At 42.1% G+C, this 22,062-nt stretch overlaps 1 protein-coding gene across 5 annotated transcripts in view; it reads right to left on the reverse strand.

The window, feature by feature from the left end:
- The window catches only part of XIRP2 (xin actin binding repeat containing 2), a 686,858-nt gene that overhangs the window by 201,776 nt on the left and 463,020 nt on the right, over positions 1-22,062 (reverse strand). Inside the window, exon 1 of one of the 5 annotated variants that reach the window (XM_068245602.1) lies at positions 10,335-10,550. The exons of the other annotated variants lie outside the window; for them this stretch is intronic. The gene's annotated coding sequence lies outside the window, so the exon portion shown is untranslated. Of the gene's footprint in view, positions 1-10,334; positions 10,551-22,062 lie in introns of those variants that run through there. 5 annotated transcript variants of the gene reach the window in all.

Below are 22,062 nucleotides of genomic sequence, written 5' to 3' on the forward strand. Positions count from 1 at the left end.
TCAACAGAAGGGAGATGGGGGACAAGGCTCCCTTTGGTTTATAGAGATAAGCATTTTTACCAGTTGTGCTGGACGGTTTATACTTGAATGGGTTTATATGCCAGTATATACAGTACATTCTCCAACTCTAATAAATCAGCCTCCCGGCCTCTTTACAAACTGGTCCGTTGCAATAAGCTTGAAACAAATAGAGTTTCTGACATTAGCGTAGCAGAAAATCTGCCCAGACAGCATTATTAGATCGCTGTTTGATTAAACCTGTAGCCTGGAGCTTTCGGTTCATGAATGCCTTCAAAATTTAATACAAGTTATGCAAAATTTCTCTGAGTTATTCTCGCCTAGCCAAACTTTACCTGGTCATTTACGGCCTAAAAGAATACGCAGCAGTCAGTTTATTCAAATGATGTCCTTTCCGTTTCCTAAATTATCGTCTGCTCGATTTCTGCCTCCAAAAACAATAATGGGGCTTTAAATTGGACTTTTTTTATTTTTGATTGTTAAAAGCTGACAAGTCCTGTATAAGAAGAACGATCTGGCTTTTTTCCCTGCGAAATTGCAGTGCAAACCAAACATAAATTTACCTAATGGCGTGGCTCTTGCCTCCGTAATAACGCTCTTCCTGCTTCCCTAGCTCGGCGCGTTTCAGGCGAGGCGCAGACAGCCGAACATTCTTTATTATTAAACACAGAGCATGTCATTGAATCTTTACCTTGGGTGATTTAAAAACGGAGTTTATCCTTCCCGGTTTCATTACTTGTTAAAGTAGCCGAGCGCAATGAATAAATCACTTTAAACTGCAATCCTTCTAAAACTGGTTCGGGATGAGACGGCCCACGATGCAACAGGATGAAACATATGTCTCCTCTGCTGGTGACAGAAATCTGAGTACATTTGTTATACTTGCAGTATTAGGTTTAATTTTATAACAAGGTAATGCAGGTCATAGTAGTTTGCCTCCTGCATTAATTCTTTTTTTTTTTTTTTTGAAGTGTAACTATCGGGCATAAAATCAAATATCAATTCTTTATTTTTATCTGGTAAACAATTAATAAGGATGCTAACCAGGCGTCCAAAAGTTAAAATCACTATTACTTTTCTTGTTGATAAATGATCATTCCTCAGTTTACCTGACTCTTATTTGGTACAAACAAAATTTGGTACACAAAAAGAAAGTTGCAGGGCATGCTGGGTTGTCCCTTTTTTACTTCTATACTTTCCCCTCAGACTTAACTAATGCAGCCTGATTGGCTGAAGCCTCTTTCCCTCCGGTTTTCCCCTCCCACACCTCTGTTCCTCTCTGATTGGCAAATATTTATCATACTGAGACAATGCACTTTCTATAGTGAAGGGTGGGCAGTGCATACACAATCAGGCAGAGGAGAGTAATGGAGGAAATGACATCAGGAATGGCTTCAAAATAGCCTCAGTTAAAATATGAAAAGCTAGGAAGGATTTTCTCTTTTTTTACTGTGAAAAAATCACTAAAATCAAAACGTGGACAGTGCAATACATATGTTATGTACAGTAAGTAGAGCAAGTGTTTGTCTACTTATATATTTGTTGTTTTTTTCTGAGATAGTATGGCTGACAGCTGCTATTTTTATTGAACATTTTTGCATCAATATACGTGAACACATTAGTAAAGTCACGCTCGGTCAGCAATACAATAACAATGCCTCAGTATCGTACACATTTTTACCATAAATTATTTAACAACATTGAACAGGAAGTACTGAAGAGAAGTACGAATAGCTATCACTCACATTATAGCATGTTAAACAATAAAAAGTTGTGTAGGATATTGTGTAGTCATAAATGGTTGAAAATTATAAAAATAGGATAAAACTAAAAAAGTAAAAACAAAAACGATTTCTCATATACCCAATTTACTTCATACATCTTCAGTTTTGATTGGCCAATCTCTGACCGATTTTATCACTTCTATGTAGTGTTAGAGTTCACCTACACAATCTGTTCATGGTATTCAAAATCTGGTGGCCCTCATGGAGGTGGTACAATTGGCCAATCATTAGCCAATCAAAATTGAAGGTGTGTACCAGCCTGGTACACACTTACAATTATGATTGCCCAATCACTGACCAACTTTAACACCTGTATGTAGTATGTGAGTTTACCTACCCAGTCTACTCATAGTATTCAATATCTGTTGACCCTCATACTACATGGAGCTGCTAAAATTGGTCAGCCATTGGGCAATCATAATTGAAAGTGTGTACAAGGCTACAAGGCCAGGTCTCTTCTACTATGTATAAAGCTTGGTACACACATCCAATATTGATTGGCCAATGACTGACCAATTTTATAACCTCCATGTAGTATATTTACCTACACAATCTTTTTGCAATATTCAAAATCTATTGGCCCTCATACAACATGGAGGCGGTAATATTGATCAGTCAATGGCCAATCAAAATTGGATGTGTGTATGCACCCTGAGGCCCATTCACAAGTGTTGAGCTGAAATTTGAGTAATTTCGTGTTTCAGTAATTATGGATGCAAATTTTGCCACTATGTCGCAAATTCATAATTTCGTAATTACCATACAAACAGTAATTCGGAAATCCATAAGCGAAATTTCCATCAAGTATTTTCACGTTTTGGTGCAAATTCGTGTTTAACGTGATTTGTCCTATCACGGGTTAGTGAATCAAGCCCATCACGTGAAGTGATGCTTTTCACGTGGAAACGTTTGCGAGCGCCAGTTCGCGTGATAACTGCTGTGATAGCAGTTATCACGCTTTAGTGAATCAAGCCCTATGAGCGTTTTCATTTTTTCTTAAACGCTGGCGACTTTTGAAATCGCTCTAAAAGCGCTTGTGCAATGATTTCCTATGAGGGTGTTCATACTTGAGTGCTCCGCTTTGTACTAAATCGGAAACACGGCTCCTGTACAATTTTCTGAGCGTTTTTGTTCAATAGAAAGTATAGGGAAATTGCAAAGCACTTAAAAAAGTGCTTTGAGTAGCAATTACCCGAGCCCTTTTATGAATAAATATATTGAATAAATACACTTCCTGACATTAGGAAGTCTAAAAAAATCATCACTCCACAAATGCGCTTACAAAAGCGCGTTTCTAAGCGCAAAGCACAGGGAAACGCGCTTTTACAATCACTAACCAAATAGCTCAGCACTTGCGATAGCGCTGGCGATTTGTCATGTGAACAAGGCCTTTTATCAGAATCATTTATGTTACGTTAATTAGAAATTTCCTGTAAATTGTTGGAAAAGATCTAGCAATGCTTCTACAACATATACAAAATACTAATTAAAAACTAGATCGGTTAATTATGTTTTCTGAGAGTTAGTTTCTGAAAATTAAGGGTTGGGGGCAACAGACTGGATACACCTACAGGTCACAAAGAGGTACAGAAACTGTAACTTCTTTCTTAATGTAGTTAAAAAACACTGCATAGTGAACTATTGCCCTGTGGTGATCACCATAACAGCTGCATTCACCTAATACCAGACATATACAGACAGGGACATTTTTGGCAAGTTTGGTGCCCTCGATGAGACACCCACCACGTGATTAGGACGCTGCTCATAACTTGTGGTTTGAACCACAAGGTTTAAACAAGTAAGATTGGGCTACCGTTATTGTGTGCTCCTAACTTAAACTCCCAGAGGCCCTTGCTGGGCTGTCCCCATCCCTGGCATGTCTCCATACCTTGTGTGAGTGATTCCATAGTAGCATGATGACATCATCACACACAGCATGGGAGTGGACTGCCAGACTGTCTGGACACTGATGCTCTGCCCTCTATACCAATGTGCAAGCTGGGAAGTGGTCATATGATGAGGGGATGAGGGGAGCAGTGCAGAGCTTATCATGTGTCGGAGGGGGAGTAATCAATAGAAAGGGTCCAAGTACCAACAAAGGCAGGGGGTGGAGCCAAGATCTATGGGAAATAAGTAAACATATTATTATGTAACCCCACCTATTCCCACCATTCTGGAATAGGATAAACATTCACAGCATATTCAATTCCACCTTAATTTGTGCTTCAGCATATTTCACCCCTCCTCTGGAATCCCCGCCACATCACAACTGTCACAACCGTCACTCTCCAACCTTTGATACCTTTAAACATGCCCTCAAAACTCACCTTTTCCATCAGGCATAGGCTATACCTTAGGCCACTTCCCCTTTTGACCTCTGGCCAAGTTGTACTACTGCTAGATAACCTAAACACACTGCCTCGAAGTATGAATGTTGTATACTACCCCACATCTTGCCCCCCCCCCCCCCATTCCTTTAGATTGTAAGCTCGCAAGGGTTGGGCTTTCTCACCTTTTTGTGTCTTTGAATTCGTTACACATATTTTCATATTCAATGGTGCCCATACATGGTACAATGTTTTCATTTTTTGCAATTAGATAATTAAATTTGATTATTCTGTTAGATAAGTGGTCCTCAAACTAAGGCCCGCGGGCTGAATGCGGCTCCCTGAGGCTTTTTACCGGCCCTCCACACACAAAATGTATTACATATAGATGCGGCAGCAGTGCTGGCACCACGTTTCCACATGGAAGCCAGCAAGAAGTAATTCGCTGGCTTCCAATTCAATTCTGCATTAGGTGGCACTGCTGTCCAATTGTATGGCAGGTGGTCACCTGGGTCACGGTCTCCTCTGCATCTTGAAAAAGCGGATTGACACCCGCGAAACTAGTTGGTCCGTTTGAGGGGACCTTCTGCCTCTCTCTGCCTCGCTGTGCCTGCCTCCATCTTCATCACACTGGGCTAAGTATTGTCCTCTCTTTTTCACTACAGGCTGTCCCCTGTTTATTCACTGGTCCTGCTTTTTCCTATAGCGTTTTTCTATGCAACATTATTCCAATGGTATTTATACACAATTGATCACGTTGTCCACTAATAATGTTTTGATTTTTAGGTTGTGGTAATTTCTTTCTTCACACATGACAGATATTAGCTGTCTCTTTACAAATCAGTACTGAACCCGGGTTCTATCCGATTAGGGCTTAGTGAGCCCTCTGAGGATTCATTATAATATCCAACATTTAGGTCATAGGAGGTTATTCAATATTTGGTGTTTATACATATATATATATACCCTTGTACACTGTACTATGCATAGTGGTACCATGGCAGAGAGTGTTTGTTGGGTTTGTGCCCCATCTTTTAATTGTTTTTAAATGGTTGAATATTATGTGAAGTGCAATATGTTGTCATTTTGATATAATAAAGATATATAATATTTTTTGATACCATATAATGCTTTTCTGAGTGGTGCTGTATACAGGGTTTCTTTCTTCTCCCCCTTTTTTTGCATACTATATCAACCCTAGCACACTACAGGTGTATACAGGGGTAGCGGATTAACTTTTGTGTTTGGTCACCTGGGTATGCTTCACTGTCTGGTGTGCAAAAACATTGTGGTAGTGGTGGTGGTGGTGGGGTGGTTAGAGGTAATTTTTAAACCATTGTGTTTGGGCGCGTGTGTGTAGGGGTGGATAATGTGCAGTCCTTGCAATTACTGGGGAAAGGGGGTAGTGTTGGGGGGACTTTTGAAAATACAGTATGTTTTGAACACTGATTGCTTTGCGTGAGGGGAATTGTGTTCCAGCCGCTGTTTACACTACGTAGGTTCAATGTAATGTTTTTCTACAACATTTTATGTACACTCTGGCCCCCCAGCAGTCTAAAGTATGATGACCCGGCCCTTGACTAAAAAAGTTTGTGGACTCCTGTATTGGATGGAATATAAAGATTTTTCAACATGCTCGATCAGATTTTTATTGAAAAAAATGGATAATCATTTGTTTTTCTTGATCGAAAAAAATGTGATGCCTGTGATTGGTCCAATGCTTCCAAGCTCTGTAATTGCAATAAAATTTCTGTGGTGTGGTAATGCGGTGTTTTCGCGGGATACCAATTTCTGAGGCGGATTTACAATTGAGATGTAACAATTACTTAGGTTATATTGGGAAAAATAGGGGTTAGTGAAAAAAAAGTTAGAGGGAACAAACACATGATGTTCCTGCAAATTAATTTTACATACTTACCTCGTTGTCAGTTCCTCTCAGAAGCTCACCATTTTCTTCTAACTATGATTCCTTTTAGTTCTGACTAGATCTAGTCAGAACTGGAAGCCTTAGGGCCTTTTTCCACTATATCAGTTGCTGTCAGTTATAACCGAAAGCACAAATGATGTGCAAGGTAATGTTCATGTTTCCCTATCGCTAAAGTGGGCGTTATTACAATTAACGGAGTGATAACCCAGAACCTGTTACAAGGTCATCACCATTTTTAAAATGGAAAACAGAGAATTCCGTTGATCACAGCAAACAAACAGAACGCGGTAGAAGAAAAAGAGATTGATAAGTAGACTATACGAGAGGTAAGTATGACGTGTGTATGTATATTTTGAATTTTATTTTTCAGTTCAGGTTTACTTTAAATAACAGTTATGCAGCTGTAGTCATGTCCATGCACTGACACCAAGAACTTATTAGTCATAAATCCAGGACAACCTGAGTTATAAAAAAAAATAATAATAAAATAACACAGCTGTTATTTGACTAGCTTTCAGCAGTCCTCACTACAAACCAACATGGAACAGTTTGAACATCTCACGCTTTTGCCACCTAAAGTCAATTTTTATAATCTAGGTTAGATAAACATGATGACATTTATTTTCCTGGTCATTAGTTTGCTTAGAAAATGTTCGGCCACCTGGAAATAAGTACACATAGCAACAGCCATAGCAGACTCAACACTTTTTTTTTTAACAAGGTTTGTTTGGCGTTGTGTTAAAGGATACCCGAACTGAAATGTGACATAATGAGATAGACATGTTTATGTACAGTGCCTAGCACACAAATAACTGTGCTGTGTTCCTTTTTTTCTTTCTCTGCCTGAAAGAGTTAAATATAAGGTATGCAAGTGGCTGACTCAGTCCTGACTCAGACAGGAAGTGACTACAGTGTGACCCTCACTGATAAGAAATTCCAACTATAAAACACTTTCCTAGCAGAAAATGACTTCTGAGAGCAAGAAAGAGGTAAAAAAAGGGGAATTTCTTATCAGTGAGGGTCACACTGTAGTCACTTCCTGTCTGAGTCAGGACTGAGTCAGACACTTACATACCTGATATTTAACTCTTTCAGGCAGAGAAAGAAAAAAAGGAACACACCACAGTTATTTGTGTGCTAGGCACTGTACATACACATGTCTATATCATTATGTCACATTTCAGTTCGGGTATCCTTTAAAGGTAAACCAAGTTGTATCTTGATGGATTCCACCTAAGGCTCTCTGTCCTGTGCTATTAGGATTTAGCGTTTATATAGGGCCAACATCTTCCACAGCACTGTACAAAGGATATGGTCTTGTCAGTTGTCATATATCTATGTATGTATCGTGTAGTGTATGTATCATAGTCTAAGGCCAATTTAGGGGGAAGCCAATTAACTTATCTGTATGTTTTTGGGATGCTGGAGGAAATCAGAATGCCTGGAGGAAACCCATGCAGACACGGGAGAACATACAAACTTTGCAGATAGTGCCCTGGCTGGGACTTAAACAGGGGACCCAGCGTTGTAAGGCGAGAACCAACTACGCCGCTGTGCTGTGCATGCACACTCCTCTCCAAATGCACAGTGTTTCTAAGCACTGTATGACTGCTGCATCAGCACACAAAGCTGTGACAGCGATTCTAATGCCATAGTGGGTAGAGACAATCCTTGGACCAAACATCCGTGTGGTTGGGCCCAATGGGTCACTAGTATTACATCTGTTCGTTCATGTCAAGAAGAAAAGAAGGACAAAAAGAAGAAGATGCCGGTACCATCCAAATGCTCTTTTACTGTATTTGTCAATGGCAACAAACATCACAGCGACGTTTCTGAACAGCGTTCATTTCTCAAGCTAGGCTGTCCCCTTAATAATACACACAAACCTGCTCCTATTTATACTCATGACCATTCAGATCAGAAAAGAAGGACACAAGTAGTACTAGTGATAAGCAATTTTTGGACCTAATGACTTGGCTTATTTTCCTCTAAAACTTGCTCACTGCAATTTTTTCTTTTCACACCAAAGCCTTTTAACATGATTTCATGAGATTGTTCAGTTTCATTAAGTGATTGCGTTTTTCTGAAAATTCCTTAACCACTTAAGTACCAGCGGTCTCAGCCCCCTTAAAGGATACCTGAAGTGACATGTGACATGATGAGATAGACATGTGTATGTACAGTGCCTAGCATACACATAACTATGCTGTGTTCCTTTTTTCTTTCACTGCCAGAAAGAGTTAAATATCAGGTATGTAAGTGGCAGACTCAGTCCTGACTCAGACAGGAAGTGACTACAGTGTGACCCTCAATGATAAGAAATGCCAACTATAAAACACTTTACTAGCAGAAAATGGCTTTCTGAGAGCAGGAAAGAGTTAAAAGGGGGAATTTCTTATCAGTGAGGGTCAAACTGTAGTCACTTCCTGTCTGAGTCAGGACTAAGTCAGCCACTTACATACCTGATATTTAACTCTTTCAGACAGAGAAAGAAAAAAAAGGAACACAGCATAGTTATTTGTGTGCTAGGCACTGTACATACACATGTCTATCTCATCATGTCACATGTCACTTCGGGTATTCTTTAAGGACCAAAGAATGCTGGTATAATAACAACGGAATACAGACGAATCGTCGCACATACCCGCCACAACCGCCATCCACCCTGCACGCCGGGTTCCCCAGGACACCCACTCTGCCGTCTCTGTGACGGCAGAGTCATGTTAGCCGGACAGGAGCCGCGTTCATTGGCTCCTGACCATGTCTATCAATGTAAGCCAATGGGAGTTGCTTACGTTGATAGACAGGGCTCTGCTGTCATAGAGACTGACAGGGCAAGTGAGCTGCGATGGGAGACAGCGGGAATTTAGCGGCGAGATTGGCGGGAGCGTCGATGGCAGATGCGCGCTGCGGCAGTGAATTGAAATCTACACTCTGGTAGCCAGATCAACGTAGATTTCAATTAAGTGGTAGTTAAAATGTAACTAATGTTACAATCTTGATTGTACAATCTCACCAAATCTGTGTGGTAGAAGGGTAAACTGAGTGAATATACTGTACATTGAATGGATACTTTAGGAAGTCTCCCATATTACATATTACACAAAAGTGGAAGTGGTAGGATTGTACAATCAAGATTGCATCATTAGTGGGCACCCTAAGGAAAAAAATGAAATGGACCTTAATCTAAATGCAGGAAAAATTCAGCATGCAGTGTGTTTGCATTTGGGCCTAAATCGGATTGCACTAATGGAAATGTGTTCTTGTGATGTCATAACGTCGCTGGTGTCTTAGTGTTTTGCAGATCACGGATCGCATACAGTGGAAAAAACGAGCCCAATGAGCCTTTCTCATTTTATCTGCAAAATACATTTTCAGCATCTGGCAAGACAAATATTAGAAAAATAAGGTAAAAAAAAAAAAGAAATCTCAAACCTTACTTAAAGGGTACACGAGGTGACATGTGACATGATGATACAGATGTGTATGTACAGAGCCAAGCACAAATAACTATGTTATGTTCCTTTTTTTCTTTCTCTGCCTGAAAGAGTTAAAATCAGGTATGCAAGTGGCAGTTTCTGTACAGGTCGAGACTGGGTCAGACTATAGTGTAATCCTCACTGATAAGGAACAACAGCCATAAAACACTTTCCTGACAGGCTTCTGAGAGCAGCAAAGAGATAAAAAGGGAAAATAGTTCATAGATTTTAGTTCTGCCATACTTCAATGCATGCGTCAAATTATGCAGAGACAATGAAACAGTAATAACTTAAAAGGTAGATTCAGGTCGCATTCACAGTGGGACGTTGCGTTGTAATGCAATGTTAAAGTCGCAACGTGTCTGCGTTAAGTGGTAACGCAAAGCAAGCAGTGAGTTACCATAACGTAAGATTTTTCACGTTAAAGTCGCACTGTGAACGTCCGATAGGATTATTGCTGTGCGGTAAGCAGCGTTATAAGACTTTATAACGCAGCTCCGCAACGTGGCACTGTGAACGTGACCTTAAAAATAATATAAAACTGTGGGATATATTAAAAAAAAAAAAAAAAAAAAAAAAAAATTAGCAGAAGGAGGATAGATACAATTGTTTATCTCAGCAGTTTATTTTCACCTCGTGTTTCCATTAAACTGCAAGACGTTATTTTGAGAAGGAGAAGAGACATCTCATGTGAGAAAACTCAGGAGAAAAGCTCACAGAATCAGGGCTCTGGCCAGTAAGAAAGTCTGAGTACTGTTGATGTTGACAGCATAAGCAGACAGAACAATCGAGGGCTTACCTTATCCCACAATGTTTTGTAACTTCCAAAATACCATCAAGACGCCTTATAGACAGAAAAGTTCAGCTCCTCCTAAGTTACTTTTTTTTTTGTTCTTTTGCAGGGAAACGTCTACTGATCCTGATGAGAATAGTTCCCAGTCCCCGTTAAGTTGCAGTCAGCTTGTGGAGACCAGCTCCACGCTCAGTACTTCTTCCTTCTCAGACAGGGGTTAATGGTGACAGCTGATTTTATTTTTGCTTGCATGTAAAAAGGTGGACCCTCCGCTCTATTAATAGGGCCTGAGCCCTGTCTGCCCAGTGCCAGACTTAATTACCGTCTCTAGAAACCCGTGGCTCGAGAGACACCATTAACGTCTCTAAGTGTGAAAGGCAGAAATGCTCATTCTACACTCGTGTCCACTGAGATGATTTATTTGGATGATATCCTGAACAATAAAGCGATCCTATGAGAGGCCTTCAGTGCTCTTATGTAGAGAGTGACTGTAGTACGGAGCTGCATGCGGATGTGTGGTTGGCAGGTGGAGGATTGGAGGATCACTTAAACTCGCGAGGTCAGGTATCAGGATTCGTTTTTTATATAGCAGTATGACCAGTGAGCGAGAGAAGCTGATAACTGGAACAGGATTTCTTGGGAAGCAGAATATTGCCAGTCAGAATATTGCTGCTTGATCCTGTGTCACTCAGGGATGGAACACATTCTAATTTAAAGTCCTTGTCCAGTGATTTCTTTTTATAAATGCTCTAACCTCCTCCTGCTCACTCTAGATTATACATAGTAAACCCTGGTGAAATCCAGCCTGCAGAACCATCAAATTTGGCCCACAAGTGTTTCCCCACTTTGCATTATGTTTGGCCACTCTAGACTACCAGGGAAGCCCTAGATCACCAGATAAGCCATATGGGGGAATAACTAGACACCAGGGGAACTGTTTAGGGGTGGGAGGGAGGCCACTAGACACCAAGGAACTGTATGGGGAGGGGGGGCACTAGACACCAGGGAACTGTATAGGGGACGGAGAGAGGACAACTATACACAAGGAACAGTATAGAAAAGGGATGAGGAGGGTGAAGGGCCACTAGACAACAAGGCAATGTACAGGGGAGGAAAGGGGGCTATTAGATACCATGGAACTATAAGGGAAAGAGACGGTCGCTAGACATTGAGGTTGGCTTGCGGCTTGGTCCTAGTGTTCAGTTTTGGTCCGCTTCATACTTGAGTTTGACACCCCTGTTCTAGATTATTTAGAAAACTTTTCAGATACATAGAAACCCATAAATATTATAATTTTCAATGGTGGTCACATGCAGTGCCAGTTTTAGGTAAAATGGGGCTTAGGGCAAAAGTGAATTTGGAGCCCCTTACATTTTCATATTGAAAGTAAACTTTTGATCTCTACAGTTTCTGATTTGTGGGGTTCCTAAGGTGCTTGGAGCCCCAGGCAATCACCCAATGTGACCCTACAGAGACACTGACCTTGGTCACTTGTCCACATATTTTCTTGTGGTTAATAAATGAGTGATAGAGCTACTTCCTGCAAACCCCTGCCCCCTATTGGCTGCAACACTCTGCTCCATAGACCCCTGTGAGAGAGGGGTTGAGTGAGTGGCCAGCCACAACGCCTTTGTAAGATCCTCGGGGCACTCAGGGCGGCAGAACACCGAGACCCACGCTGAGGTGCAAGCCTCTGGGTCTCGGCAGGCCGCTGACGTCACTGGAGCGCATGGCGCTCAGCTCCCATTGGATAGGCGGCAGACGCGCTCTCAGTATGCACTCTGCCGATGTAAACAATAGCCACATCGTGTGTGTATGGCGTGTCAGTTGACCCGCTGACAAGCCACAATGATCATTTTGGATGCTTTTGCTTTCTGATTGGTTAGTCCTTATATTTAACTCAGGTGAGCACCCCCAGACGTTGCCCGTGAAAGCATTAGCTTTTGGCTTGTTGCTGGATATGTGCTCACAAAAACCTTTTGACTCCTGTTGCCGATTTTGCCTTGTATCTTGACCACGCTTACTTTAGATTGGATTACCCGTTGCCAACTCTGCTTGTTTCCTGACCACGATATATTGGATCACCCGTTGCCGACTTTGCTGGTTTCCTGATCACTCTCTATTGGATCACCTGTTGCCGACTCTGCCATTGTACCTGGACTCTGTTTGATTGTCACCTGGATCGACCTCTGACTGGATAAGGACTTGCATGAACACTGCCTGCCCTGACAACTGGCTAGTACTGACAACGCTATCTCCAAGCACCTGATCTGTATACCATTACTCCTGCTTGCAGTCATCTGACTCTCATCTGGATTGCCTCATCCGTCAGGCCTCAGGTGACTATATCATTGTGATACTGTGCTTTGTATTATTGCTATTGGTTCTGTTTGGTGGATACTATCTGTCAGTCTGTATGCTACATCTACCTGCAGGGTTATTATAGTTTTGTACTAGGTAGGAGTTTGTGCAGGTGTTACGGGCTGGGCTAATGGTCAGTCATATGGGCATACAGCCTGACCTATAGTCATTGACCAGACAAGCCTGACAGCCATCATGTCTTGATTGGGAAGGCTGCATAACTCCTAGCTGTCCTTATGGACAGTCCCTCTTTGGGAACCAAATCTCTTGGTCCTTTTTTTTCTTCATTTGTCCCTCTTTCAGGACTGAAGTACAGATCTATGGCATCTATATTTTCTAATGAAAAATGTGTTTCGTTAACAACTCTAAACTTTATTCCCATCCTTTAAATTGATATATTATTTCATATTTTCAAAAGTACTGTAAATATGAAGGAAAAGTAATTGTAATAGAAAGGACAAATCCGGTTTGAATTAGTACATCATGGGAGTCCCAATATGGAGTGAAAGGAAATGAGTTTCTGTTTATATTTGCATTAGTAAGCACCAGTGCCGGATGTAGACTTTTTGTCACCTGAAGCAATACATTGTGAGGACGATGAGACTTTTTGTCACCTGAAGCAATACGTTGGGAGGACGATGGCGGATAGAGATCCCATCGCTGGAACCTTTAAGGACACCCAACGTGAAAATAAACGAATGAAATAAACAATACCTTCTCCTAAAAATGACTTTTATATTCCACATGTGATGATTTGCTCAGCTGCCTGTGCAGGCAGGCAGCCTTTTTACCATTGTGTAGGTTTGCATGTTGCAGGACTCTGGAAAGAAGAGCTTCTGTCAGTTTTGCAGCTTGTGCTTGCAGAGGAATTTGCATACGTTGTCATGCAAATTGCCTGGCCACATTCATTGGAGGCGTGTACTATAAGTACTATGTCTTTCCCACAATGCTTCGCTGTTCATAAGGATTTCGTCCTATGTAACACTCCTGGTGGGGTGTCAGCCTTGCTCTCTGTTTGAAAATCAGCTTAGAGTAATTCCTAAATCTGCGCTAGGCAGATTTCCCTAGTGCTGTTAGGATTGTATTATCTGTATTGCCTGTTCTGTCTTGTCTTGCCTGTTTGCCATTGTCCTGTCCCTATGGTGGTTGACAGGAAATGGTTCTGATCTCTGTTCTTGGAGTATAGCTGGTGCAGCGGTTGCTACCAGCTATCTCTTCTGTTCTGTCTCCTGGGATCGCACTAGCTACTTTTTGCTAGCGCTGGGGATCCTTCTGTTCTGTCTCCTGGGATCGCACTAGCTACTTTTTGCTAGCGCTGGGGATCCTTCTGTTCTGTCTCCTGGGATCGCACTAGCTACTTTTCGCTAGCGCTGGGGATCCTATCTCTCGCTTGTCCCTGTTTTCGTGTGTCTGTCTGCTACGCTTGCTGGAGGCTCGGTGAGGTAACCGTTAAGCAAGCGCTCGCGTCCTCTGTTTCATGTTTGTCTGTTAATGGTTAGTTAGGCGTGCTTGTCTCTATTGTGCTTATCACGTGGAGACCGCTCATAACCGCGTGCACTGTTGCGAATGAGTGCGGTGTTCGCGGTTAGCTAGCATTTGTTATTTTCCGTATCTCCTCATTGTATTATTTGCTGTGCCTTTGCTAACCTCGTATTCTGTTCTGATCTGTCTTGTGTCTCGTCTGGCGATCGCACCTCTCGCGATCACGTTCTTATTTCATATCTGCTGTTGTGTGTGTGCGGTTGCGGGGTGGCGACTGGATTGGCACACACACATACAACCTGTCCCTTTGCTCATTCTCATTCGCAATCGCCTCTCTTGCGATTGCGTTCTGCGTTTCGTACAATTCCTGTCTGGCATTTGTGGAGGTACAGAGGATTGGTTCCTCTGCACTCAACAGCGCCATCTGCCGACAGGAATTTACCCTCTACGGGTGCGTAGCACCTTTTGCTGGGTTCCTGCAAATTATACGCTTGTGGAGGATTTCCGCCGTGTCAGCGCACGCGTTGTGCGCTGATCACGGGGAAAGTTCCACAATCGTTACACCACAGTTATATTTTATGTTTAAATCTACTTTTTGAGTTTTAACTGTTTTATTGTTTTTGCTCAATGACACATTCATTGAAGTATGACAGAGCTAAAAATCTATGAACTATTGACCCTTTTTATCTCTTTCCTGCTCTCAGAGGCCATTTTCTGTTAGGAAAGAGTTTTATAGTTGGACTGAGTCAGCCACTTACATACCTGATATTTAACTCTTTCAGGCAGAGAAAGAAAAAAAAGGAACACAGCATAGTTATTTGTGTGCTAGGCTCTGTACATACACATGTCTATCTCATCATGTCACATGTCACTTCGGGTATCCTTTAATTACAGTTTTACTAATGCACTCTGCAATCTTACCAAGCTGGCCAGAGCTGTCTCTGTTTTAGCAGGCATGAAAACTCATCTTCTGCAAATTGAGAAAATGACTGACCTCCAAAGCTGATGTTTCTAAGCAATAATTGGGGTCTGCTTCAGACACTAAAGGGTTGTCTTTATCTTTAAAGGTGAGGTCATACAGAGTAAGCAGAAGAATGGAACTGAAAGGACAACCGAGGTGAAAATAAACTGATGGGAAAAACAATTGTATCTATCTTCCTTCTCCTAAAAATGACTTTTTCAGATATCCCACAGTTTTATTTGATATTTAAATCTAGTTTTTAAGTTTTTACTGTTTCATTGCCTCTGCTCATTGTGCTCAATGACACCTTCATTGAAGTATGTCAGATCTCAAATCTATGAATTAGTAACGCTTTTTATCTCACACACATAGAGAAGCAGAAGCTCCACAAAACTCTCATAATTCTTCAGAGCTTCACAACAGCAGTGGCCAGCGGATGGGATTAGCAACAGCATCCAAAGCCATGATAGCAACCTTGCAAGAAAGGGTGAGGCAGATGTACAGGGAAAAACTCACACAAATGTCTACAACCACCACCACACTAAAACCGCAACCCTTTAAATGCAAACTGACGTCAGCCGTGAACTGACTAGAGGCCTAATGGCCTCAATTGCTATATGTTTTCCTGTCAGGAGGCCCATGGCGGTCCAGGAAGGGGATGGGGTTTCTTGTCACAGTTTTACTCTGATAAAACTCAAAGATTCATACAATGTGATGGGTCTTTTCCAAAGCTATCGAAAGTTCCAGCAATGATCTCCATGGCCACAGTGCCGTCATGTGACATGCTGGCACATACTAACAGCAGGTCTCATGATGCTGTTGTGGCCATGGAGATCAGCCCTGGAAGCTGCGATTGGTGAGTTAAACCTGTCAGGAGGGAGAGAGGAGAGGAATGCGGTCCTCTATTGGCAGGCCAGATTTGAAACACTAATGGCCAGATTTGGCCCACGGGCTGCAGTTTGCCCAGCCCTGGTCTATTCTATTGAAAATAATCAACTAGTGCATGATCACCTTTAGATGAATCTAGGCACTCTTGGAATCAAGCGCAGTTCTAGATAAAATGGCGCCACGGGCAAAAATAAACATGGGGCTCTCCTGGACTCAATACAGCAGTATAAGGTACCCTCCCAAGATGGCCCCATTGTTCCCCACCACCCAGGTAGCAGCAGATACTGTAGTATTAGGTTGTCCCCCCCACCACCCTTGATTTTGCTGCAGAGTACTTGCAGTGGAGCAAATTCATCGGTACGACCAGCGCTCTCCCTCATTTCATTAGTGTCCTTGCATCTCCATCTCTGACGTTGCCTCCTCTCCATTCCCTGCCGGCATGTATGAACTCATGTATGTACCAATGTAACATGCCACTGGGTCACGGGGACAGAGACGCCGCTGGGTTGGAGACGAAAGGATGCTGAAAGGAAAGGGAGCACCCCCTGGCCAGACCGGTGAGAATACTCTGCTGCAAGTACTCCGCAGCAAAATGAGGCCACGGGGACAATCATTAACCGTGGGGGAGAATAACCTGTGGGCCAATCACCCAGCTCTGGGTCCCTGAGCTATTTCCCAGTTGCCCCTATGGAAACACTGGCCTGCATGAAACCTAGCCCTTGAAAAGCCATAGATACAAACTGAACAGTCAACTATCCGTTGTAAAGTGTTTGCCGCTTTTCTATCAGCTTTTTTAAAGGACAAATGTAGCCAGAGGAATATGGAGGCTGACATATTTATTTCCATTTAAGCAATACCAGTTGCCTGGCTATCCTGCTGATCATCTGCCTCTAAATACCTTTAGCTCTAGACCCTGAACAAGCATGCAGCAGATAAGGTGTTTCTGATGTTATTGTCAGATCTGACAAGATTAGCAGCATGCCTGTTTCAGGTGTTATTCAGACACTACTGCAGCCAAATAGCCTAACAGGGCTGCCAGACAACTGGCATTGTTTAGAAGGAAATAAATATGGCAGCCTTTGTATTCTTCTCACTTCAATTGTCCTTTAATGAGCCAAGATTTCCCTTCCCATGCATGTAACTCAGTGCAATCTAAAGCTGGAAGTTACAAGTTTATTTGTAATTCTAATCAACTGAAAACCAACTGTAAAACTTTAAACACAATCATTAAATTATGCATTATTTCATCAAGAATATTGAATTAACTAGCTAGGGAAAAAAGCAGGCATAGATACTCTAAATCAAATTATGAAAACAAAGAAGGTATGAAAGCTTTCAGCGATATTGTAGCCTCCCACAAAATTCTAGAAATAGAATTGTATAGGTATATGCAAATGAAACATTGTGTAGATAGAATGTCACTCCCACACCCGTCACTGCCTTCTGACATACACATTTTTATTCTGAACCCTCGCTGGCAAACTAAAAGCATATCGTAATCTACAACTCACTAATGTCAGAAGGAGCAACTGTCAAGGGTAACTTTAAAGTGAAGCGAGAAAAAGATCTAGGAATTGCCGTCTTTGAGTATATGTGGGCTGAGGCAGGTAAAAACGTGCTAAAATACTCCCAATGTATCAGTCTGTGAGGCACAACAGAGCATTGCTCTTTAACAGTCATGCTGGATTTATGGAAAGGCCACAGAGGTCCAGGTCTTGGGTGGCCCCTTACCAAGGGAGTATGGAAGAGGGGTTGCTGCATGTGGATGAGGGGCTGCAAATAGAAAGCAAGACACAGAAGAGGGGAGTTGATGCCCAATCCAATGGAGCTGTAATTGAAAGATACGGGCTGCTGTTGAATGCTACGTATAGAAGAGGGGGCTAAACATAGAGTGGGGAGGGGGGGCTTCTGCACATGAAACGGGAGCTAGAAGAAAGTAGTTAGCCTAGGGGTGTAAAAAGTACAAATCTGGGCTTGTCCAATGGCACATAGTACCATGTAGGCTGGCAGCGGTCAGAGGCATAGCTAAGGTGTTCAGTGCCTGGGGACAAATACAGCTTTTGTGCCTCCCCCCCCCTCTGGACAAAATAGGCATAGCCACGCATCACAATGTGGTCATGGCCATGAGTGGAGTCAAATGTACAAATGCTGATTAGATAGCTAGATGTGCCTCCCCCATAGAAAGTTATATTGCCCCCCTCCCTTTTAAGAGCCAAGTGTGCCCCCTTCCCCCGTTTAGACAGCCAGATGTACCTGTCTTTAAACAGCCAAATGTATCCCCCTTTAGATAGCCACATGTGACCCGCTTTTTCTGTTGCTCTGAATGCTACTACACTCCTCTGCAGGGGCACTCCGGGCAGATGCAAGCCACCTCTCACACACGTGGGGGTGCAAAGGCCGTGCTGAGTGGCCTCACAGTGCTGCGCCCGGGGACATATGTCCCCCCTTGCCCACCCATAGCTACTCCTCTGGCAGCAGTCCAAAAAGTTTGCTGTGTTGGAGAGGATGCTTCCAAATTGTCAATATACAGTATATCACTTTTCTTGGTACTGCACATAGGTGGAAAATCTATTGTCTGAAGTATAGGAGAAAATAGGACAGTCAATTCATAAAGAAAATACATACTCCAAAAATGTCCCTATTTCATGATAGCCCATTTATACAACAAAGTAATATCCGGTCACAGTTTAGAATCCACACTATTTTAACCTGTAAAACAGAGCAGAAGTAATGGCTCCTTGATCTTTCCTGCATGAAAACCTTATCTCAAGCTGTCTCTCATTCTTCTTGGCTGTTTCAGCTCTTTAAACACAGCACTGAGTTTGATCAAGTTCGTTGACTAGCTCAGAGAAGCTCTTTTGCATAGATACTACTCTTCCTGTACTGGAAAACAACACAAGACCCTTTTCTTTGCTACTAATGTTCTTTGTATCATCCTTCCTTGCCGCAATAGCAGCACAGGAGGAGATATTGTGGCTGGGAACGCGAAAAATCACTCGCGTTCCCAGCCTTACGGACGGTGACGGCAAAACCGGAAGTGGCCACCGGCGGGGACAGGAGGATCGGAGGGACACGGCAAGGGCACCGATCAGCTGCAGGGGGCTGAGGAAAGCCCCAGGTGAGTAAAACTCCTTTTTTTTCTGACTTAAGGTTACCTTTAAATTAGGTAGATGAAAACAAATATTTTACTATGAATTTTTTGCTACTGCAAAAAAATATACTTGTAAGCAATGGGTGGACCAGTGGCATAGTGGATTGCACTCTTGCCTTGAAGTGCCAAGGTCACTAGTCCAAGGACACTATCTGCACAGAGTTTGTATGTTCTCCCCGTGTCTGAGAGGGTTTGCTCTGGGCACTTTGGGTTTTCTCAAACGTACCAAAAATATACAAATAAGTTAATTGCTACTACATGTACCCCCGTAAAGAAAACAAAACCCTTAGTCTAGGACACTAGGGACAGTAGACGATGACTGCTGCAGAGATTATGTTAGCAATGTGACTTTATATTCTGTAAAGAGAATAAGGGAACAAGGCATACTCAGGAGGGACAACACCAAGTTTTAAACATTTCTGGCTGTCAAAATATAGATACCCGCTCGATAACCCTTTGTGTAAGAATCAGTGTTGCTTGCAAATTTTAGCCACAGTCATTTTTGCATCTAAAATCCTACTTTCAACCTACAAAATATATTAGTGAAAATACATTTCTCCAAATTTTTTCACCAAGATTGCCAGAATTTTTGTCTAAATTGCGATTCATGAGTCAATAGCAAATGACCCTTTAAAGCTAAAAATAGCAAAAAAAAAAAAAGTGTCAAATCCTAAACATATTACAAAATGATTTTCGAAAGGCATCTTCTCTGGAAAGTAAATTTTACATTATTATTTGCGAAATTAATGTGAAAAGAATATCGTCATTTTCGCTCATCACTGATAACAATCATCGCTGGTGTCAAATGTCATGTATGTTGCATGCTTAATATCACGTTATGGGGAAATGCTGTCCAATCTGAATTGATCTAACGCACTTTCCTGACTGATGCATGCCAAGAACAACATACCTGTCATTTTTTTTAAAGAATATTAAATATGGTATGTCGATAAAACATTTTATTTGAAAAATATCACAAAAATACAGATTAGGCTCCAGTTTAAGTTCACAGAAAACATTGAGATGAGAAAATGATGAGATTTCTAATAAAGCTCCGGGAGTTCCGGGAGGGGAGCTATAGATCCTCCCCCCCCCCCCCCCCCAAAAAAAAATACTAACCTTCTGTCCCTCTAGTAGAGGAGTCCATCCTTTAGATCAGGTATTTTTGTGGCAACATGAAAGGTGGGCCCCAGGCTGTGAAGGCGAAGGGCGGGTAGCAAGGAAAGGGTTGTGAACATTACAGGGACCCAGTCAAAGCTTTGCTTGGGGGGGCCCCATGTGATTTGTATGTATGCCCCTGCCCTCAGCCAGTGTATATACTCTGCAAAAGGACTCTGTGATATGAAGGCGCAATATGAATAGAGTCCTATAAGCAGAAATGGATGCTGGGAAAAGCACCGTGGTCACAACTGGCAGGGTAACGGTTTTGAAAGCTCAACGAGTACAGAGCCGGGCACCTGTGTTCTATTTTTTCCAATTTACTAATCCATTAGGTGCAGGTAGCTACAGCAACAATGAAATGCTAGGGCAACCTGACAGTCATTTTGTGGGTCCCCCGCTTCGTCAGAGGTCATAGGTCAACAATGGAAAGGTTTCCCCAGTATAAATACCCAAGTACAATGAGCCTTGGGTATGTTTAGAGTGGTTCCCCAGTAAACATACCCAAGGCTCATTATACTTAGGTATTTATACTGGGGAAACCTCTTCATTCTTGACTTTTGGCCTCTGACGAAGCGGGGGACCCGCAAACTGACTGTCAGGTCGCCCTAGCATTTCATTGTTGCTATAACTACCTGCACCCAATGGTCTATTAAATAAGCATTGGAAAAAATATAATACGGATGCCCGGCTCTGTACTTCTTGCTCTATTCGTAATGCTTTGAAAGATCAAGTAAGTAAATAGAAATTTTAGTACTATTTTAAGGACAGTGTAGATATATGTTTTACCGTTCTACAGAAAAAAAAAAATCAATGATGTAATGCAAAATTGATTTTACTTATTTGCTGTTTGGATCTGACAATTGTGGCAAACAGTTGCTGCTTTGTTGTATATTATTTTCTGGCAGCGCAGCGCTCTTGTTCTCTGATCACATAGAGAACAAATCCTTCCCTGCGAGCCTTAATTCCCTTTATGCTTTTTGTAAAACATATTTATTGCTGCACTGCCTAAAATGTGCTGCCAGCATCATTTATTTGACATCCGTGTTACTGCCTTGTGTCACTGGGGTTTTTGTATAGACTCAGATTCAGTAGTTACCTTGCCACATGTTATAAATAAGGGTCAAGGTGACACACAGCATGCTAGCGTAGAGTGGCCCTAAACAGAGAGAATATAAAAGCAAGGCCGGATTTGTACTCTTTACCGCCTAAGGCCACTGTCACCAGCCGCACCCCTTCAGTATAGGTAGCGAGATGACCCCTCCCCCTCCAGTATAGGTAGCTGGATGTCCCCTCCCACCCTTCCCTCTAGTATAGGTAGCCTGATGACCCCCCCTCCCAGTATAGGTAGTCAGATGACTCCTCCCCCCTTTCCCTCCAGTATAGGTAGCCAGATGACTCCCTTAATCCCTCCTTCCTTCCTACCTCCCCTTTCAATATATATATATTTTTTCTTTCTCTGCCTGAAAGAGTTAAACATCAGGTATGTACGTGGCAATTCCTGTCTGAGTCAGGACTGGGTCAGACTACAGTGTCACCCTCACTGGTAAGAAATTACAACTATAAAACACTTTCCTAGCAGAAAATGGCTTCTGAGAGCAGGAAAGAGATAAAAATGGTCAATAGTTCATAGATTTTAGCTCTGGCAAACTTCAATGAATTGAGTAAAAACAATAAAACAGTAAAAACTTAAAAAAGTAGATTTGAATATAAAATAAAACTGTGGAATATCT

This window comes from Hyperolius riggenbachi, chromosome 7 (assembly GCF_040937935.1).
Source record: "Hyperolius riggenbachi isolate aHypRig1 chromosome 7, aHypRig1.pri, whole genome shotgun sequence".
Classification (NCBI taxonomy): domain Eukaryota; kingdom Metazoa; phylum Chordata; class Amphibia; order Anura; family Hyperoliidae; genus Hyperolius; species Hyperolius riggenbachi.